Raw genomic sequence first — 19,183 nt, forward strand, 5'->3', positions numbered from 1 at the left:
CCTACACCTGTAGGGCTGTTCTTCCATGTGAATTATCTGATGGTGGGTTGATGGGGTCTCTGGTGTCAAGATGACCCTGAGGTGTTAGGAAATCTCTTTTTCTTAGCTCTGAGACTGAAGAAGACAGGATTCCTTGGCTCTCATTCTCAAGGTTGTTTATTTTTTGTTATTTTAAAATTCTTTCTCTGACTTGCTAAGATCTGTTTAGCATGTTGGTTCATTGCACACTGACTGCTTTGGGGCGGTGTTATCTTTTATCATTTTATCCTAAAAACTATGTGTACATTATTTACAATAATTTTCTAATACTTATCACCTATGTTAGGCAGTTTGTCTCTAAACCAATCTAAAAGTGCTACTATCACAGCAGAAGATGGAGGCAAAGAAGGAGGAGAAAGACTGGACACACTCAGATTTTTCTATATCTTGCTTCCTGAACCCCCATTCTAAAAACCTCAAAATTCTACATTTTTCACTCGGTGATAAATTTAGTAACATTTTACTCAAATCTTTGTGGCTTGTAACTCCTCGCACGAATTTGTTAAGTGTTTCTATGGGTTAAAATCGGAGGCACAGGTGTCTTTGACTCTGTGCCAAGGTCTCTGAGCCTCCAGGGCAGTCAGAGGAATTTCTTGGGTTCCGACAGTGGATCAGACAGGAGCTCTGGCTAAAGCTCTTCCCACATTCCAAGCACTTCTAGGGCCGTTCCCCCATGTGGATCTTCTGGTGCCAGATCAGGTAGCAGCTCCATCTGAAGCTCTTGCCACTTTCCAAGCACCTGTAGCACATCTCCCCAATGTGAAACCATGCAAGGACCACCAGGTCCGAGCTCTGGATGAAGCTTTGGCCACCTTCCTGACACAGGATAGGCCTTTCCTCCTTGGAGCACTGTGGGCTGTGTTTGGAGACGCTCCTCATGGGATAACACTGTAGCTTCTCCTCCCCATTGTATTCTTGTGCCATGGAGTCACTCAAAATGGCCTTTCCACGAGGTTCTGATGGAGGGATTTGTCCTCCCTGGTCTCTGTCAGTGCCTGGGGAAGGAGAGAGAGGAGAGAAAGGAGAGGAATAAAGGAGGGAGGAGGGGATGGGATGGGATGGGATGGGATGGGATGGGATGGGATGGGATGGGATGGGATGGGATGGGATGGGCTTTGCCTCCGTGCCAGAGGGAAGGGAAAGGATATCCCCCAAATCCATCCCTGGCAGGACAACGTTGGTTGTCCTGCAGCTGGGGGCAAAGCTGGGCTGGGAGATAGAGTAGAGGAGAGGAGGAAAGGGGCAGTGACTTCCTCCTCACCTGCCTGGGTGCCCCTGTCTGGTGTCTCCACTTTGGTTTCCCTCTGTCTGGCCTGCTGGGGGTCTCATGTACATTGGGGATCCTCCATCTCCAGGGTTCCTCACTTTCTAGACTGCTGGAGGCCCTTGGAATCCCTGGGTTCAGCCTTCTCCAGGATCTCTCCTTCTCCCAGATTACTCCTCACAGAGCTTTGCCCCTCTCTGGGCTGTCAGGGATCCCTCAGTTCCAGTATTGCCTTATTGTGGCAATGGTCCCCTGAACAGGGAATAATTAACGTTGACTCCATGAATGCAGAAGGCTGATCAATTGCTTTATTAAATTATACTACATTATACTATACTCTTAAGAAACTTGTAACCCTTACTGAACTGTCCAATACAGCTTTAGCCTAATTGGTCAATCGATCCAAACACCATCCAGTGTCCAATTAAGAAATCACCCTTTGGTAAACAATCTCCATAACAGATTCCACACGTGCACAACAAAAAGTGCAGCAAATGGAGATAAGAATTGTTTCTCATTCTCTTCTCTGAACTTTCTCACAGCTTCTCACAGCTTCCCAGGAAAATCCTGGGAGAGAACTATGTCTCTCTCTGTTCACAGGATTTGTGATTACCACATTGCCTCTCTCCAGGGGTCCTGGCCCTCCCCCAACCCTGGCTCTCCTGAGGAGTCCCCAGAAAGGGAGTTCCTGGTCCCCCTGCCCTGCTAGTGGCTGATCACCACGCAGCTCCAGGGATTCCACATCCCCGCCATGGCTCGGCTGGCAGCAGCCACCAGGAGTCGCCAGACAAAGAACATCTCTGGAATCCCCTCAGTATCCCCCGAGGGGCATTTGCAGATCAGCTTTGGAGTTCTATAAAATCCAGATATTGTCTCATAAAGAACAAATACTGAGAGACACGCCCCATTCCCCCTGGATATTTGAGGCAAGAGGGGGGATGATGCCCCCAGGCTGGGGACGGCTGCAGATATGGGGAGTGGTGGATCCATGAGCTTCCTGCTATTCCTCCTCCCCTTCCTCCTCCTCCCTAATTCCATCTCCTTTTCCTCCTATTTCAATTAGTACAATTACAACTCAATAATACAATTCCGCTTCTCCAAGGCCCCTGGGTGTCTTTCAGAGCGACGGACTGGAACGAAGACCAAGATTTCAGACACAATGGGGTGGAAACTCCTCAAAGAAATTCTCTTCCACCCACCCAACCCAACTCCATGGATATTCACACAATGCCAACATGTAAGTACTTTTGTTTGGCCTTAATTTTCTTTTGATTCCTCTTCATCCCTTTAAAACACCTGAAAGTGGGGTAAAAATAAAGAAGCTGAGAAAAGACACGTAAAACCCTCCCATTTTACTGCTTTTTGGGGAGAATTTGGAGTTCAGGGGGATATTCCAGAGTATCTGGGGATTCTGTGGGGATGTAGGGGAGTCTTCTGCATCGGTGTGCACAGCAAAAGCCAGGAGGGATTGACCAATCATCTTAAAACAACACAATCACACTGAAAATGGCTCCATGCCCCCCCAGAATCTCTTGATACAAACCCCAAATGGCTTAATTCCACTTTCAAAAGATCTTAATTTGAGTGGAGCCTCTGGACAAAGTTTGGGCAGACACAGGGTTTCTCCCCAACATGGATCCTGCAGTGGGAGATCAAGTCCGTGCTCTGGCCAAAACTCTTCCCACAGGAGACCAGTCTCTTGCCATGATGAATCCTTGGGTGGGAGCTGAGGTTGGAGTGGTCACTGAATCTCCTCCAACACTCAGGTCACTCGTGGGTGGGTGATGGATCAGGCTGTGTAAGGACCCGAGGAGCAGAGCTGCCCATCTCAAACACTGCCAAGGCCACAGAAGGGCTTTGCCATGAGATGAGCACACAAAGGAGTAACAGGAAGGTGCTGACTCCAGGCCTGGCAGAGGTGACATCTGGGTGGCACATGCTGGGAAATGCATGCCCACAAAAATTCCCACTGTGGCAAAGTGTGTAAAGAAGCAACTGCTGATGTGCACATCACCGGTCAAACGAAGCTCACCCCAAGTTATGGACACAATGGCAGTTGCCACCTCCAATGACCACTGAATCCTCCCTCCCCCCTCTCCTCCTGACCTCCCCTGATATTCTGATATTCCTCAGTGGATACCTGGCACTTGGACTGTAGGTAAGATCAGGGTGGGACAATTGTCCAGGTGTTATCTCAGGCCTGGGGGAGGTTAACAAAGCTGGGGGAAGAGAATGGATCGCTGAGACTGGACACAAAGATTGCAGAATTTATAGGCCACAAGGAAAGCCCAATCCAGCAACTGCGTGAAATCAGTTCTGACTGGGTCAAAGGGAATTCTGGCAGGGGCAGACAGTGACCACTGACTCAGCACAAAAGACACAACTTTAAGAAATAAGCATAATTTTCTATAGTTCAAAAGAGCAAAGAATTAAAAAAGGATAAGTAATGCACCAAATAATTAGTCCAAAAGATTGCCTATAGTGATTAATAAAGATCCTTGAATGACTGACCCCATGGAAAGGTGACCCACATTGCAGCAGTTTGGGCAGGACTGTTGCCCCTGTGATGGACTCATGTTGCAGCAGTTTGCACACAGCTGTTGCCCATGGGATGGACTCACTCCAGAGAAGTTTATGGAGAACTGTCTCCTGTGGTAGGGACCCCACAGTGCAGCAGAGGAACAACTCCTCTCCCTGAGCAGGGGGAGAAGCCACAGATGATGAACTGACTGTAACCCCTATTCCCTGTCTCCTTGTGCTGCTGGGATAGAGCTGGGAAGGAGGGAAGGCTGGGGGGAAGGTGGTTTTAAGGGCTTACTTTATTTATTATCCTGCTCTGATTCTGTTAGTTCATTTCATATCTCAAAACTGAGCCTGTTTTACCTGTGATGGTGCTTGGTGAGGGATGACTCTCTCGGTGCTTATCTAAACCCATGAACCCTTTGTTACATATTTCCTCTCCCCTGTCCATCTGTGGAGGGGAGTGAGTAAGTGGCTTTTGTGGGTGCGTGGCATCTGGCCAGCATCAACCCACAACATTTGGGTTCCACCCAAAACCTGGTCAGGGCTCAAGAAGGAACCAAGGGAGCTGGCTTTGATGATGTACCTCCAAACAAGGCCACATATCTGATTTCATTGCTTTGACTGTCCCCTAAACATGGAAAGATAAATATACTTTTATCACATTACATATTTCACTAATGATCATTGATATTTCACTAATTAGCAGATGCAAGTATCATATAATATTTGGTTGGAAGGTTCATCTGGAGATCAACTTTGGTGCAGGGACTGCTGTTCAGGCCTCAATGCTTCAATTACCAATGTCAGTCCCCATCCTGATAGAAGTTTTCCCCTGCGTTCATCCAGGTGCCCAAAGACCACCAGCCAGGTGTCTTCCCAATGTGGATCATGTGGAACATAGGTCACCAGGTTTTCACCCAACATGGATCACCAGGAATGTGGATCACCATGTTTTTTCACAATATGGGTCACTGTGGATAATGCAGCTTGGGTCCTCTAGTGGGTGATGAAGTTGGAGCAGGAGATAAAACTCTTCCTGTAGTCAGGGCACTTGTAGGGCTTCCCCTACTCATGGGTCCATTGGGGTGAAATCAAGGCAGAGCTGTAGGAGAAGCTCTTCCCATGCTCAGGACACTCGTAGGGCCTCTCCCTGGTGTGGATGCGCTGGTGCGTGATGAGAGTGGAGCTGTGTTTGAAGCCCTTCCCACAGTCGGGGCAGCAGAAGGGCCTCTCCCCTGTGTGTGTTTGCTCACACCTGGCCAGATGGGAGCGCCTCTGAAAACTCTTCCCACACTCAGGACACTTGTAGGGCCATTCCTTACTGTGGATCTTCCGGTGGCAGATCAGATGGGATCTCTGGCTGAAGGTCTTTCCCACATTCCAAGCACCTGTAGTGCTTCTCACCCATATGATGCTGCTTGTAGACCACCAGGTCTGAGTTCTGGCTGAAGCTCCAGGTGCCTTCCTGGCACAGGGTGGGTTTTTCCTCCTTGGAGCACCCTGGGCTGGATTTGGAGCCCTTCCTCATGGGATATCTCTGAGGTTTTTCCTCCCCGTTGGACTCCTGTGCTGTGGAGGCGCTCAAAACAGCCTCTTCCACAATGTTTTGCCAGGGGGATTTCTCCACCCTGGTCTCTGCCTGCAGCTCAGTGCCTGAGGAGAGGAAGGACAAGGAGAGGATGGAATTTGCTTCTGTGCCAGAGGGAAGGGGAAGGACTTCCCCCAAATCCATCAGGATGGTGTCGGCAGCAAGGTTGTCCTGCAGCCAGGGGCAATACTGGGCTGGGAGATGGAGCAGAGGAGAGGGGAAAAGGGGCACTGGCTTCCTCCTCACCTGCCTCAGCGTCCTGGGGCATCTTCCTCTTTCTTACAGCGTCCTTCTCCATCCAGTCAAAGCTTAGAAATGACAAATCCTGGTTTTGGGGGAAAACAAGGTATGGGACTGTTGTGTAACAAGGTGTGACAGTGTTGGGTTGGGGTTTCCTCCTGTCCAAATCCATCTCCAGAACTCACCAGGCATCCTGTGCCAACAGAAACCTCCAAAACAAGATGCAGACCAAAAACCCCTCCTATAGGAAAGGAGGGGCACCAGTGAGTTTTACAAGAAGCAAGAGCACACACAGCTGACTGTGCTTGTGAATGAGCAGCTGCTGGATTTTTGCAATTCCCTTCAGTGGGTACAAAAGCCCGTTGCTCTGCTGCTTCATTCTTCGCCTTCTGTGATCTGCACAGGACTGAAGCTGAGCGAGGTTATTCAGCTTTGCCACTTTTCAGCATCTGTGCTACACGTATGCACTGTGACATCTCTCAGGGTCTTTTGCCTTTGCGAGGCTGTAATGTGCCCACTGGTACAAAGACCTTTCTATGGTCTCCTGACTTTGGGGTTCTGGGGGTGTCCCCTATACAGGGTGCTGGGGGTCCTGCATGTATTTAAAATTAGATCTCTACAGGGTCCCCAGCCTCTTCAGGCTGCGTGTGTTCCTGGCAATTTCAGGTGTCTTCCCTCTATGGTCTTCCCACTTTGGGGTTTTTGAGGTTCCCCTTCTCTGGGCTGCTTGGAGGTACAATGGGTCCAGGTGGTTCCCCTTCTCCAAGGTCCAGCTTATGAATGCCCAGGGTTTGGGGCATCCCAGGGGTTCTTTCTCTCCTGACTGTGTGCCAGGGATCCTCCTTCTCTGTGCTGTTGGGGATCCTGGCTTCCCTCCTACGTTGGTTATCTCTCCTATCAAGACTGTCTTGGGTCCTCCCTCTTAGGATTCTGGTTTCAGGGCCCTGGGGCTCCTCCCTCTTTCTCCTGCCCCTCCAACCTTCTGGGGGTCTCCCAGCACCAGTCTGGCCCCTCTCCCCATTCCAGAATTCCGCGTTTCCCCCTAGCCTGGCTCTCCCCAGGGTCTCCAATACTGCTGTCCTTGCCAGCACCCCTCAGTGCTTCCACATGGGCTCCGGGAAACCCGCACTGCACCACCCACCGCAGGGACTCTGCCGGGGAACCCCAGTATCCCATTAACGAGCATTTGCAGCTCAGCTTTGAAGTCCTGCAAGTTGAAAATATCCTATTCTGCCCAAAAAAGAGTCCCAGGGATGCCCCAAGATATTTGGGCTGAGCTCCTCTTACCCAGTTACCTGTGAAACACAGGGAGGGAAAAACACAGGGGCGAGCTGGGCTGCAGAAACAGCGACCACTGCAAGATGACTCCTTTTCCCTCTTCCTCCTCCTTGTCTCTCCCTACTCCTCCTCTTTCTCCTTCTTAATCATGCTTTTTTTTCTCCTTCTTTGTCCATCCTTTCTCTTGCTCCTTCTTCATCCCTCCTTCTCCATCCCTTCTCCTCCTCCCCCCACAACCAATACGACTGCTGCATGGAGCAGCTCCTGCCCCTCCTGCACTGCCTTGTATGTTTGCAGAGCTGTTCTCTTGGGCTCCAATGTTTTAAGGTCACTTAAAGAATCACTAGGAAGCCCATCAGCAAAAACAGACCTCATAAAAAAATGACCCTACAACAAAGTTCCTTGGCAAGGTTCGCTCTGCCACTTACTGGATGCTTAAAGCACTCTGAGAAACAGCAAAAATCAAAAATTAATCAATCCAAACTGAAATAAACCCAAAAAGATTTTACTGGAAACTGGAGGCGGGGCGGGGGGATGGGACAGAGGAGCGGGTGAGAGAAAAGGATAGAAAAAGGTAGGGATAAAAGGGAATATGGAAGACGCCACTGTTGAGTCACAAGGGTCAGAGTTGACACCTGTGCAGAACTGAGCCTGGATTTCAACAGTTTAGGCTTAAAAGCCAAATAGCACTTAACTTAAATTTAATAGCACTTAACTGAAACTTAATCACTAACTTCACATAGAATTTATTACACCACTACAGGAACATACCCACAGGCCCGATTGACTTACATATCCTAAGTACTCTGACTCCAGGAGAGCAGCATTCCCAGGACATTTGCTGTGGCATATTCAGCGTCACACACGTAGGGACCGAAGGAGTCTGTACGAGGTCCCTGTGGGAAATTCCCCTGGAATCCAGTAGAACTCTCCCTTCAGTTGCCTTTGCATCCTCCCACCAGGTGCAGGGCAGAGCCTGGAGGAGGAGTGGGGGGCTCAGCCCAGGACCATTGGGGGTGCCCCAAGTGCAGCAAACAGGAGAGTTCCCAGCTCACAGAGGCCCCAGCACAGGGAGGTTGCTGTCGCAGCTGCTGCAGCCCAGGAGAGTTCCAAGGGTGTAACGTGGAGTCGGTGGTCAGAGACAGAGACACACTTCACAGTTGCAAGTGGCAATAATAGAGAGAACTTTATTGTCTGAACCCAGCTTTATACAGGGGGTTTGAAAATGCCCCAGTCTAAACTGCTCATTGGTCTGATCTTAACACCTCTCAGTTCTCTGAGAAGTGAGATGTCTGCAGCTTAGGGTGCAGGTGTGATTGGGTGAAATTGCCCAGTACAAGCCAGCTTGTACTGTAACTCAAGGGTCTCGCTCACTCAGGGCTGCTGTTTATAGGGCCCAAGGGATGGGCTTTATTCACAGACATTTTCCATCCCGGCCCAAGCTCAGGCCAACGACTTTCTGGGAAAGGTTGAGAACTAAAATATGACCCCATTTGGGATGTTATTCAAGCGAAAAAAAAAAAAGTTTCCAAGGCTGTTAGTTAATAAGCAGGAGCTTTTTGGACAGCACCAGTCCCTGGAGCAGATAGTGCTTGTGGTAATCGCCAAAGGAGCTGAGCCCAGGGTTTGATCATCAAGGCCACGGCCTAAATAGCATTTCTCAGATCATGCTTTGGCTTGGGGAAGGGTGGACAGACTCTTCCCTGAGTGTGTCCACTGATGCTTCACGAAATCTGAGCTGCTCCAAAACCTCTTTCCTCGTTTCCCACACTTGTAAGGTCGTTCCCCATGTGCTGGTGCTGGTAGGCAGCGAAGGCAGAGGGAGGTGTCCCTGCCACTGTGCCCGAGCTGCTCCTTGGTGTAGATGTTCCTGTCGATGAACCTCACCGGCTCAGGGTCCTTCAGGGAGTGGCACTGGGCCTTTCCCATCCACTAAAGACCCCTCTATGGGCAGAGAGGCAGGTCAGTGGCACCTCAACCCCCAGCAACCCCCTGCACCCCACAGCAGGTTGGGAGCTCAAGAGGCCACCCCTGCCCCCTTTTTCACACCCCACTCTGCTACGTGCCTGCCACAGCACTGGCTGCTGAGTGGGGGGAACTCCCCCAATGGATGGAGGTTTGGGAAACCCCCAGAGTGGATCTACCCCCTCGGAGGCCCCCGGAACCTCTCCAGGGATTAAGTGATGAGGAACACGAAGGAACCCACATAAGAGCATGTTTGCACTGACCCATCACCTCTTATATCCCCTCCACAGCCCCAGTTCCCATCTGATCTGTTTGGGGGTGGCCTACCCTCTCTCTTGCTCCTTTTGGGGATCCCCCCCATATTTCCCCCCTCTTCCCCCATTTTCCCATCATGTCCAGCTCCCCCACTGACCTGAGAGCTCCTGGCCCACAGACAAAGGGATAGAGGAGGAGGAAGAGGAGGAGGAAGTGGGAGGAGGAAGAGGAGAGGGGAGAGGAGGTATCAGGTGCATTCACCATTTACTGAAACTGCAGCCCCTCTGCCCCAGGATGATTGGCCCTTCACATCCCTCAGGTGACCAGGGAGAGGGAGCTTGTCTCAGATATCTTGGGCAGTCAGCAGGAGTGTTGTTTTTGGGGGGCATCCCGTGGCTGCTGCTGGCAATTGCCCGGTGCTGGCCAGGGGTGTGGAACACTGGTTTTGGGGACTCCCTGGGAGAGCCGAATGTGGGAAAGCCTGGGACCCCTGGAGTGGGGGAAATGGAAATGGGCAATACTGGAACTGTGGGACCTCTGGCAGACTGGAGGTGGGGGTAATATGGATAGGGGAGAGCCCCGGGCAGCCCAGAACTCGGAATGGGGGGCCGGGAGAGGAGGGAGCCCAACAGCGCAGAGGGGCACAGAGCTCCCTGAAGTGTAGGCTGGAAAAAGGGGGAGTCTGAAGAGGGACAATTCCTGGGACTGCTAGCAGGCTTGAGACAGGGAACCCCTAATACACGTGGGACCTTCAGCAGCTCAGGCAGGGGGATCCCCAAGAACCTCAAAGTGCAGAGATCAGAGATGGGTTTTGGGCTGAATCTTGGTGTTTTGAAAATCTCTATGGGCCCAAGATGCCCAGTGACTTCTAGAGATAGACTTGGGAGGAGGAACCTCCAGCCCAACATGCTCACACCTTGTTTATCCTCCCAAGAAAGGATTTCTTATTCCAAAACTTGGCCAGATGGAGGAGGAGGCTGCAAGGAAGAGGAATGTAGGAATGCAACCAGCTAGGATGAATAGTGGTTTAGTCTCAGTGGCATATACAGGAGGCATGAACCCTAGACCATGGGAAACAGGATACTGAAAGAGAGCTATCAGGTCAGGTCATGGTGAGAAGAGTGTGATCATGGGAGTTAGTATGTTGATGGTATGTTAATGGAACTATTCTATATTAAGTTGTGTTCTTGTTCTCAGTTGGTTCAGGACCTGTCACATATAAGGTCATGTTCCGAGTTTGTGCTGCTGATTGGACCCCTGCCCTAAGAATACCCCTCTATATTGTTATGTTCACCACACCCCCCCATCACTGGATCTTACCCCTCAGATCCTGTGGTTTCTGTGTTTGTTATTTTGTTGTTAAAGTGCTCTATTTTTCAGGCAAATCCATTGTTCCCGTCCCTCTGTTTTGCCACATTGCCCCCAGCTGGACTGGACTCGGGGTTGCAGTGAGCCTGACTGCGATAGAGGAAGATGCCCCAGGACACCCAGGCAGGTCAGGAGGAAGTCACTGCCCCTTTCCCCTGCTCTATCTTTTAGCTGAAAATTGCCCTGGGCTGCAGGACAACCCCGCTGCCGATGCTGTCCTGTTGGGGACGGATGGAGGGATCTCCTTCCCCTTCCCTCTGCCATGGAGGAAAACACCATCCTCTCCTTGTCCTTCCTTCCCCAGGCTATGAGCTGTAGACAGAGACTAGGGAGAACAACTCCCTGCATCAGAACCTCGTGGAAGAGGCTGTTTTGAGTAGCTTCACGGCGCAGAAAATCAACAGGGAGGAAAAGCCCCAGAGATCTCACACGAGGTGGGGCTGCAAACTCAGCCCAGGGTGCTCTGAGGAGGAAATTCCTACCCTGCACTTGCAAGGCAGCCAGAACTTCAGCCAGAGCTCTGACCTGGGGGTCCAGCAGCATATTCACACCAAAGAGAAACCCTCCTCCTCATCCACCAGTGGGTGCACACAGGGAAATGGCCCTATGAGTGTGAGGAATGTGGGAAGAGCTTCACTCAGAGCTCCACCCTGATCCTCCACCAGAAGATCCACACAGGGAAATGGCTCTATAGGTGTTTGGAATGTGGGAAGAGCTTCAGTGACTGCTCTCACCTCCTCTGCCACCAGAAGGTCCGTACTGGGGAATGGCCCTGTGAGTGTCCCAAGTGGGAAGAACTTCAACTAGAGCTCCCTCCTCATCACCCAGAGTGATGCCTTGACCTCACACCAGTGGTCCCACATGTAAGGGAAGCTCTGCAAGTGCCCTGTGGGAAGAGCTTTGTCCAACTTTATCACCCATCAGAGGACAAATATTGGATGATCCACGGTGACCCCCACTGGGCAGAGACCCAGTGGTCTACACTGGAAAAAGATACATTGACCAATTTTCCTGCTTAACCACACTGGGCAGAGACCTGTTTACCCATGTTCCAAGTGATCCACATTGGGAAGACATCTGGCTAGTGGTGTCCACATCCTCCTTGTTCCCCACAGGCACCCTGATGAATGCAGGGGAAGGAACATCCATTAGAATGCAGACCAACATTGGAAATTCATTGGGCAGAGCAGTCTTGTTGACTTTAGACCCCAAAAAATCTCACCAACAGCCACCACTCATTTCTTCAGGAGGCATCAAGCAAAACTGGATGATCTTTGAGGTCTTTTGCAACCAAGAGGTCTTTTTAATTCAATTGTTCTAATTCTTTATGGCCCACAGTCATCTTCCACAGACAAGTGGTGATGGATTGGTGCAAAGACCAAACTATTCAAATCAAAGGCGCCAAAAAGGGCTCTTCCTACCCAAACAGCCCAGCTACAGAGATACTCACATGACACCAACATGTAAATCCTTCTATTTGGGCCTTCGTTTTCTTTTGAGCCATTTTATTCTCTTACAAACACATGAAATTGGGGCTAAAATAAAGTAATTAAACAAAGATCTTCAAATCCCAACTATTTCCATTTGATTTCAAGGAGAATTTGGGATTTAGGGGGATAATCAGGAGGATTTGGGGATTTTTGTGGTGATTTTGGGGTTGTTTTCCTCAAAAATAGGGCTGCTCATGCCAGGTGATTGGGGTGTGCCAACAGTATGTGTCCCTGTACTGCAGTACCTGAGCCCATCTCTTCTCCAGTAATTCCAGTTGGGTGTTCCAGTACTGGGCATGGGTGTTCCCATATGGGGTATCCCCTCAAAGTGCCCAAATCACTGTTGAAGTGCTGGAGCTGCTTTAGGTTATAGATGTTCTTGTCCATGAACCTCACCCACTCAGGGCCGTTCAGGAAGTGACTCTGGGCTTTTCCCATCCACAGGAACACCACTGTGCGGGGAAGGAGGCAAGCTGGGGGATGCACCCCTCTACCCCCACCACCCTACATCAGGTTGGAAGCTCAGGGGGGCCACTCTGGACCCCCCTTTCCAGCCCCCAGTCTGCCACACGGCCACTACAGCCCCAGCTGCTGTGTGAGGGAAGTCCCCCTCCTCCTGAGGGATGGCCAGGCGGATTGGGGCCCCTCCCTGTGCGGATCTCACCCCCCTCAGAGCCCCAGGGAATCGCCCCAGAGATCAAGTGATGGGGGACACGAAGGGTCCCCCACTGGGAACCCTTTTCCCACTGTCCCACCTTCCCTTACGTGTCCTCTCAAATATCTGTCAGTTCCCTCCCCCGCCTCCCTGCTCAACCTAGAGTTGGGGGGGGCTCCCAGCACCACCAGTGCCACCAGCAGGGCCCCAGCTGCCGCCCCTCGCCCCATGGCCGGGGCCGGGCAGGCTCTGACACCTCACTCCCCCGCCTCAGCCGCCCCCTCCGGGACAGCTCGGGGGGCCCCCCCGGCGCCCTCCACGTGTTCCCTTCCCAAATTCCCCTGGCAGGGAGCGCTGGGGGTGGGGGTCACAGCTGGAGTCCAGGCTGAGCGCTGCGGGTCTGCCTGGACCCTGCCGAGTCACCAGCACCAAGTGCTCTGCTTGGCTAAGCGCTGCCTGAGGGACTGGGCTGCAGCAAGGGGGGACACCCTGCTCCAGGGGGGATGTCCAGGGACCTCCCAGGCCACTACCAACCCCCTCCGGCGGGCTGACCCTGACTGGATGCAAGGTGCCACCAAAACTGCTTTGTCCCTGCCCTCTGCACCTAAACAGGGGAGAGAAAATAAAAGGAAAGGTCCAGGAATTCAGATAAGGACCAGGAGGGATTGCTCCCCAAACACTGTCACAGGCAAAACAGACTCACCCTGGGGAAAGGACCTCAATTTATTACCAACCAAATCAGAGCAGGATAATGCACCTTGTTCCTCCTCCTGCTGCTCAGGGAGGGAAGTTGGGAGTCCTTCCCCTGCCCCAGTGTGGGTCCCCACAGGCCCTTCCAGCAAAGCTGTTCCAGCGTCGGCTCCTCTGCCCAGGGATCCACAGGGCCCTCCACGGGCTCACATCCTTCTTTTTGGGCATCCCCCTGTTCCAGCATAGGCTCCTCCAGGAGCTGCAGGCAGCTCCGGCACCTGGAGCAGCTCCTGCCCCTCCTTCTGCACTGCCCTGGGTGTCTGCAGAGCTGTTCCTTTCACATGTTCCCACTCTTCTCTGCACCCGATTCCATCTGCACAAGAACTTTTTCCTTCTTGAATCCATTATCCCTGGGGTGTCACTGCCCTCTCCTACGGGCTTGGTGTTGGTGAGCTGTGGGTCTGTCCAGAAGCTGGTGCTGGCTTTGCTGGACATGGGGAAATTCCTGGCAGCTTCTCATAAAAGCTACCTCTGTAGCTCCCTACTTCCAAAACCTGGCCACACAAACCCAGTACACGGGCAACCTGGAACATGGATCAGCAGGTCTCGGCCCAGTGAGGGTCACTGTGAATCATCCAGTGTGGGTCCTCTGATGGGTGATGAAGTTGGAGCAGCAGATGAAGATCTTCTCACAATCAGGGCATTCTCAGGGTGTGGTGGGGCATGCACAATGAGCCTCTGTGAACAACCTGCATTCCCAGAACCCAGAGCAGGCTTGCTTAAACTGCTAACAAACAGCCTTTGTGTGGAGCTCTAAACCTGGTTTATTGCTATGAAGAGGGTCCAAGGACAGACGGCTGAGGACAGGGTTTTATATGGGGGGGAAAAAGAGGCAGATCCGAAGAGGAGGGGCAGCAAACTGGGAACCAATGAGGTAACCAGGGGTGGAGCACCACAATAAACCAGGACCGACAGGGGACAAGAGAGGGGAGAACATTCTAGAGGCAGTACCTATAAAGAAAAAAGGGCAGTTGAACTGGCTGATACCAATAAAGCCTGCTGCATTAACATGAGCCTGGAAATGCCTATGGGTGAGACCACTGTATTCAGAGGGAGTCTGTCTTTGACCCTGGTCACCTTTGCCCTTCCAGGGCTGAGGTATTACAGCTCCAATGGTGGGCCCCTGGGCCTCCACAGCAGGGCTTCCCTTACAAGTGGGACTGTTGGTGTTGGGTCAAGCCTGAGCTGCTGGAGAAGCTCTTCCCACACTCAGGACACTCATAGGGCCTCTCCCCGGTGTGGATGCGCCGGTGCAGGGTGAGGTGGGAGTTACGTTTGAAGCCCTTCCTGCAGTCGGGGCAGCGGAAGGGCCTCTCATCCGTGTGAATGCGCTGATGCAGGAGGAGATGGGAGCTGGTCCGAAATCTCTTTGCACACTCAGGACACTCATAGCGCCGTTCTCCACTGTGGATCTTCTGATGTTGGATCAGGTCAGACCTGGTGCTGAAGCTCTTCCCACACTCCCAACACTCAAAGGGCCGTTCCCTGGAGTGCAGGCGCTGGTGGACGAGGAGGTTGGAGCGGTCATTGAAGCTCTTCCCACATTCCTTGCAGTTGTACGGCCGTTCCCCTGTGTGAATTACCTGATGGCGGATCAGACAGGAGCTCCGGCTGAAGCTCTTCCCACATTCCAAGCATTCATACGGGCGTTCCCCTGTGTGGATCATCTGGTGGCGGAGGAGGTGGAAGCTCCGGCTGAAGCTCTTTCCACATTCCAAGCATTTGTGGGACTTCTCCCCCACGTGAGGCTTCTTCACCAGCTCTGAGCTCCAGCTGAAACTCTGGCCGCCTTCCTGGCACAGGGGGGCTCTTTCCTCCTTGGAGCACCCTGGGCTGGGTTTGCAGCCCCTCCTTGTGTGGGATCTCTGGGGCTTCTCTTCCCCATTGGCTTCCTGTGCTGTGGAGGCGCTCAAAACAGCCTCTTCCTTAATGTTCTGCCAGGGGGATTTCTCCTCCTTGATCTCTGCCTTCAGCTCAGTGCCTGGGGGAGGAAGGACAAAGAGAGGATGGGATTTGCCTCCGTGCCAGAGGGAAGGGGAAGGAGATCCCCCCATCCATCCCTGGCAGGATGGTGTTGGCAGCAGGGGTTGTCCTGCAGCTGGGGGCCATGCTGGGCTGGGAGATAGAGCAGAAATGAGGGGGAAACAGGAAGTGACTTCCTCCTCACCTGCCTGGCTGTCCTGGAGCATCTTCCTCTTCCTTGCAGCCTCCTCCTCCATTCAGCCAATCCTTAGGAATGACAAATCCTGGTTTGGGGGGAAAACAATGTGTGAGTGTGCTGAGCTGAAGGTTCCTCCTGCCCAAGTCCATCTCTAGAAGTCACCAGGTATCTTTTGTCCATGAAAACCTCTGAAACACCATGATGCAGAAAAAACCCCCTGCAAAATATTAAGATTCAGCACAGGAGTCCTCCAAGATTCCCCCATCTCTGGTCTCTCCATTCCGGGGTCCTGGAGGTCTTCCCTCTTCTGGGTCCTGCTTAGGGTTGCTGGAAATTTTAGCGGTCCTAGGGGGTCCCTTCTTCTCTGAGTCTCTGTTTCGGCTGCTGGGGGTCCCAGGGTTCCCACTCTTCAGGCTCGCCCCACTCCACGATGTCGGGGACGTCCCCTCTCCCAGCCCCCCATTTCAGGGTCGACGGAATCCTGCCCTCCCCGCTAACTCTGTGCTTCCGGGGCTAGTCCAAACACGTATCGCCCCTCTCCGGTCTCCCACGCCAGGGACAGCCAGAACCGTTGTCCCCTGCTCCCGCCGGGCGATCTCCAGCTGGCGTGCGAGACCCCGCATCCTCCCCTGGGCTCCGCCGATAGGCACGGCCGGGATCCCCCCTGGAACAAAACACCTCCCGGGGACGCCCAAGATTCCTGGGGTACGTTCCCCCTCTCTCCCCAGTCACCTGCGGGATGCGGCGGGGCAGATGCTCCACGGGCCGGGAGGGCTGCGGACACAGGGCGCGGTGGACACGCGAATTTCCTCCTCTTCTTCCTCTCCCGCTTTCTGCTGCTTTTTCTTCCTCTCCTTTGCAGAAGATCAGACAGCTACAGAAGCTGACCTCCTGACACTGGTACATAAACTCGAGGCAAGAACAAAAACGTAGACCCCGTCCTCCTCGTCGTCTTCCAGCTTCTCCTCCTTTTCCGGCTCCTGCTCCTCCTCTTCCTCTTTCCTTGCGCTGCCGTCGGCTGCGGGCCGGGGTCTGTGGGAGGGGCGGGGCGGGACGCGGTAAGAAGGGAGAAGATGGTAGAGGAGGTGGGTCAGCCCCGAACCGAGATGGGGAGAGCTGGGATTTGGGGGGGACGATGGGAACGGAGTGGGAGAGGGAAGATGAAGGGAGGTGGCGCAGCGGGAAAGTGGTTCCCAAAGGGGGTCCCTTCATAGCTCCCTTCCGTAATCCTGGAGGAGTTCCCTGCGGCTCTGAGGGGAAGCGGATCCTCACTGGGGGGTCTTGGGGGCTGTGAAAAATGCATGTATTTTATGATTGGCTTTCCGCAAATATTAAAATGAATATTATATGTGTTGTGTTAGAAAGTAATGCTGTATTAATTCTCTTAAGTAGTGTGTTAACTATAGTTTTAGGTTATAAAAAATGTTAAAATAGAAACTATGCTATGTAGGATACTTTTTTTAAAGAAAGGACTCGCAGCGAGATAGCAGCCACAGGACACCTAAATCTTTCAGAGGAAAAGAATTTATTGCCCTCTTATCAGAAGAAATGAACTTCTTCCCGCCTGGAAGGCACTGTTAGGATTCGGAGGCAGCAGTTGGCAATGACCAGACAGAATCCTGTGTTTGAATGGAATTTATGCATCATGTATGAAGTGTATGAATATGCAACGGGCTATTGTTTTTAAGGGTTAATCCTTTGTTAATGGGTGTCCTTTCCGGCTCGTGCTGCCCAGAAAAAGGTACCCAGACATCTGTAACTCTTTGTCTTTATTGTCTCATATTGTCCTAATTCAATTTGTCCAAATTATTATTACTCTAATTGTATTACTATTTTTATAACGATTTTATTACTATTAAACTTTTAAAAATTTAAAAACAAGTGATTGGCGTTTTTCACAGGGGGTTCCCTGCACCCAGCAGCCGGTGGGGCAGAGGGGAATGGGAAAGGGGGGTCTGGCATGGCCTCCTGAGCTCCCAGCTGGCTGTGGGGTGCTGGGAGTCGCTGTGGTGGGGGGGGCACACCATGACCTGTGTCTCTGCCCACAGAAGGGTGTTCCAGCGGACGGGAAAGGCCAAGTGCCCCTTCCAGAACGGCATTCCAGAGCGGAGCTGGACAGGAACAGCTCGGGCACTCCATTGGAAAGCAGCTCTGCATCATCCCATGCTGATTCTTGTCTATGTCTCACCCAGCTCCGGGCTCTGGAAATTCTCTTCTTCCATCTGCATTCATCACCCACCAGCACCACCACACAGGGAATAGCCTTACAAGTGTGAGGAATGTGGGAAGAGGGTTCAGAGCATCTCAGATCTCATGAAACATCAGTGGACACACTTGGGAAAATCTCTCCCTAGCTCCCCCTCCTATCAGGCAACACCATGATCTGAGAAATACTTGTTTAGGCCTTGGCCTTAACAAGCAGCCCATGGGCTCAGCTCCTCTTGAGTGTATCACCAACATTGTCTGTTCCAGGGACTGGTGCTGTCCAACGAGCTCCAACAGCCTTGGAAACTTTTTTTTTGCCTGAATAACATCCCAAATGGGGTCATATTTTAGTTCTCAACCTTTCCCAGAAAGTCGTTGGCCTGAGCTTGGGCCGGGATGGAAAATGTCTGTGAATAAAGCCCATCCCTTGGGCCCTATAAACAGCAGCCCTGAGTGAGCGAGACCCTTGAGTTACAGTACAAGCTGGCTTGTACTGGGCAATTTCACCCAATCACACCTGCACCCTAAGCTGCAGACATCTCACTTCTCAGAGAACTGAGAGGTGTTAAGATCAGACCAATGAGCAGTTTAGACTGGGGCATTTTCAAACCCCCTGTATAAAGCTGGGTTCAGACAATAAAGTTCTCTCTATTATTGCCACTTGCAACTGTGAAGTGTGTCTCTGTCTCTGACCACCGACTCCACGTTACACCCTTGGAACTCTCCTGGGCTGCAGCAGCTGCGACAGCAACCTCCCTGTGCTGGGGCCTCTGTGAGCTGGGAACTCTCCTGTTTGCTGCACTTGGGGCACCCCCAATGGTCCTGGGCTGAGCCCCCCACTCCTCCTCCAGGCTCTGCCCTGCACCTGGTGGGAAGATTCGGGCCTGTGGGTATGTTCCTGATGTGGTGTAATAAATTCTATGTGAAGTTAATGATTAGGTTTCAGTTAAGTGCTGTTAAATTTAAGTTAAGTGCTATTGGGCTTTTAAGCCTAAACTGTTGAAATCCAGGCTTAGTTCTGCACAGGTGTCAACTCTGACCCTTGTGACTCAACAGTGGCGTCTTCCATATTCCTTTTCATGCTTACCCTCTTCTGTTTTTTTTCCCTCACCCCTTCCTCCCCCAGAACCTCCTGAGATACATAAATTGTTTTGGGTTTATTTCACTTTGGATTGATTGATTTTGGATTTTTGTTTCCTTTTTCTTGGTGTGCTTTAGCCAGGTAATCTTCTCCTCCTCTATCCCTCCTTCTCCTCCTCCTCCATCCCTTCTCCTCTTCTCCCCAGGCCCAGCACCCATCCTTGGTCTCCTGTGCCTCTCAAACCTACAACATCCCACGCAGGGGCAGGGATGGAGCTGGGGCAGGTTGGGCTGGGGCAGCGCTGGGCTCTCGGCTGCTCCT

General features: G+C 52.1%; 2 pseudogenes across 1 annotated transcript in view; both read right to left on the bottom strand.

Annotated features, from left to right (window-relative positions):
- Positions 1–696: 696 nt before the first annotated feature.
- Positions 697–9,144, bottom strand: LOC115949009 (annotated as a pseudogene).
- Positions 9,145–13,364: 4,220 nt separating this feature from the next.
- LOC102044099 overlaps positions 13,365–19,183 on the bottom strand; it is a 24,724-nt pseudogene continuing 18,905 nt past the window's right edge. The window contains exon 5 of the transcript XR_004082703.1: positions 13,365–15,224. The product of XR_004082703.1 is annotated as a zinc finger protein 850-like (transcript). The remainder of the gene's footprint in view (positions 15,225–19,183) is intronic.

Source organism: Geospiza fortis, unplaced genomic scaffold, assembly GCF_000277835.1.
Source record: "Geospiza fortis unplaced genomic scaffold, GeoFor_1.0 scaffold290, whole genome shotgun sequence".
NCBI lineage: Eukaryota > Metazoa > Chordata > Aves > Passeriformes > Thraupidae > Geospiza > Geospiza fortis.